This window comes from Lycium ferocissimum, chromosome 4 (genome assembly GCF_029784015.1).
Source record: "Lycium ferocissimum isolate CSIRO_LF1 chromosome 4, AGI_CSIRO_Lferr_CH_V1, whole genome shotgun sequence".
NCBI classification, from domain to species: domain Eukaryota; kingdom Viridiplantae; phylum Streptophyta; class Magnoliopsida; order Solanales; family Solanaceae; genus Lycium; species Lycium ferocissimum.
In genome coordinates this window covers 63,707,229-63,710,338 of record NC_081345.1, presented here as the reverse complement: position 1 = coordinate 63,710,338, position 3,110 = coordinate 63,707,229, and positions in this window count along the sequence as shown.

Here is a 3,110-nt window from a genome sequence, read left to right as displayed (position 1 = left end):
TCCGAGAAAAATTGAAGGCAGATATACCCTTCCGACTTCTTTCTTGGGAAAATTGCGCCTGCCGGTTTCCCCGTTTTTTTTAGATGCTTTGGTTTTCGATTTTGGTTTAGATGTCGCCTTTTGGGAGATCGGTTTAAGCATTTTGGGCCCTTAATGTCGGATGGTTGGGAATGTGAGGGGTTTTGGGGTCGCGAGGTGACACTTGTCACGACTCATCAGTTTGGGTCGTGACAGAGTATGCTTCCCTTTTTAAGTCCTCGGCTCTTTTATACCAGTGGCTAATTGAGACTTAAACTAGCTTCCATTCTTCTTCAAATCTTTTTTTGTCGTCTCCACACCATTTTACTAGCCATCTCATTAGGACGATTATTTATATGGTCCTATGACATATGCTCTCACAATTTAATATAACCGGTGACTTATGATTCCACGACTTGCGAGGCATTTTCTAATCTCAGGCAGTACTGCTGTTGTGCTATCCATAGGCATGCTGTCTTCCTTTTCTTTGAAGATTATTTAAATCCCTATAAATATTCTTCTTTTGAAACCTCCATCTCTTCTGGTGCTAAGATTTCTTTCTAGTAATCCCGATTGTCCCTTATACTTATCCCTGGTCAGCTTGTAGACCTTCTCACTTCTTCTGTTACCTCTTGGAGTATGTTTGTTATATATTTAATTGTAACCAAAATTTCTCCGGTGCTAGCGATTCGAACCATAGTCCGAAAACATAACATGTCGCATTGACGAACTCATTCTCTTTGATTCACTAATCCCTTCATCATCTTGTCATGCTTCCTTTCCTATATTTGTCCCGTAATATACTTGTATTCAATCCATTCCCACTTTCTCTTAATAAATTCTTGATGTATCGGTACATCTCGAACTTTTGCTCCTTCAAGCTAATACATTTCCCTCTTTTGAATTTGGGAGTATTGTAATTCATCTCAAAACTGAATCTGTTCTTCCCTCCTTTTAAAGATGTCCTCATATACCAGTAATATTCGAATATTAACCGCCTTTGGTAGTCATCCAGCTGACTTTAGTGGTCCTTCAACTTCTCTATGCCATATACTGCCGGAGTTCTTTTCATCGCATGGTTTAACTTATTTCCTTTTCACTAACTGAATTCTTGTACTAAGTCAAACATTTACACATATCGGATACTATTCAGATGCTTTCTTCACTGACCACCGCTTCTTTTAGTCCTCATAGTCTTTTTTGTTTTCTCTTACTCATGAAACGCTCGTTTCCATTAGTCATTATTTACTCTTAGTTTAGGAGTATCTGGAGTATTTCATTAGGAGTGTAAATCCCTTCTGACACTGAAGATTCTTTCTTGAAGTGCTTTCTTCTTTGAAACAGGCGTACCAATCATGGTTTCACATCCATTCTCCTGGTCAAACCTTAGGAGTTAAATTCGTTTACTTCTTCTCAGGATGCATCTATGCCCATTATTTACAGCATTTCTAGTTCTAATGATGAAGACGTATGGACTGATTCTGGAGTCCTCGCATTCGTCCTTGCTACATACAACATTACACTATCTCCCGCTGATTCATTAAATTCATTTCCATCGCTTGCCTTTCTGCTTTCATCCTAACCTTTTCCTCAAATGTATACTCGATCCTCAATGTGTGTATGTTTTCCTTGTCCAAGTGTCTCTCCCCTTCATAATATCATAACCTTCTTCTTCCAAGTGCTTATACTTTTGATTTCCTTGGGTTATTTCGATTTCTCATACTTGCCATATGTTTAAATCTGTAGAACTTCTTAGCATATTTTTTTCTAAATCCTAATTGTAAACCCGGCGATACAACTTTACTTAGCAATCTTTACTCGTACACATAATCTTTCCTCCTTCTTGTACGTAACCCAACACTGTCTGCATTTTGAAAGTTCTCTATCAGGATGTCTTTCATGATCTGTGACTTCCTCAAGTTAGTCCGACGTCCATACTCATCATACCTACTTATCCATAAATATACTTTTCTAAGTTCTGTCGATAGCTTTTGCCAAAGACAATTTTTATACCATAACCTTTACTCGTACTTGTACCCTGTCTCTTCGTTTAAATAATCAACCTCGCATCCTTTATTTTCCTGTAGCAACCGCATCAATCCTTGGGATATTTTATTTTCATATTCCTACTCTCTTCTCTCCTTACACATAAACCGACATCGCACCTAATTTCTCTATCATCAACTAATCTTCACAGTACTCATATGGAAAAAATTGAGGTAAAGCCTTCTTATAAGGATTAGCTAGAAATATACCCATATTGCTAAGGTTGATACAATCTCTACTTCTTTCGTTGACCAAGCAACATCACATTTAGAAGTTATATAAACAATCGAGAAAATAATCATAATTACAAACCAACTTACCTAACCATTTCTCATTCTTGAGTTTAAGGTCATCATTAATACCCGAAGTAACTCGGCCATAATAATTCTCAGAATAGTACCAACTATCAAATACTCGAATCCCACGAGGTCGAATGATCGGTGACTTCTAAATCCCAATGTAAACCCACATCATATATGAAAGTTCGATAAAACGGTTCATTTGCCCGTCATCAAACCGTCCCGATCTTATATATATATATATATATATATATATATATATATATATATATATATATATATATAAACTTCTAGGGTAAACCTTTCCCCTACTCGTTAACTTCCTTTCCCATATCAATATCTCTTCGTTATCTCTTACTCACCAATCTATAAATTGTAATACTGCATTTGAATTCTTAGTGTCAACTTTCCCTATATCTTCAATAAATCTCAATTCTCTGAAATCTCGAATGCAACTTATTCCAGTTCCTTTAATTACTAATCATTTTTCCCCTCCAAGATTCTTCCCTTAATTAAATAAAAATCATTCTAAAACTTCTCCTTAAAAGCATCTCATAATTGTTCATTCATTCAATCATGACTTACCAAACATCTGGTTGTCACATTTCTCCTTCATTCTTTCTCTATAGCATAGACATTCGAACCATTCAATTGTAAAAAAAAAATTTGGCAGAGTTTCCTATATACTTCTTCTATGCCTCATTCCTGTACACAGCCCCGAAAACACATCCAATGCCATACAGGGCA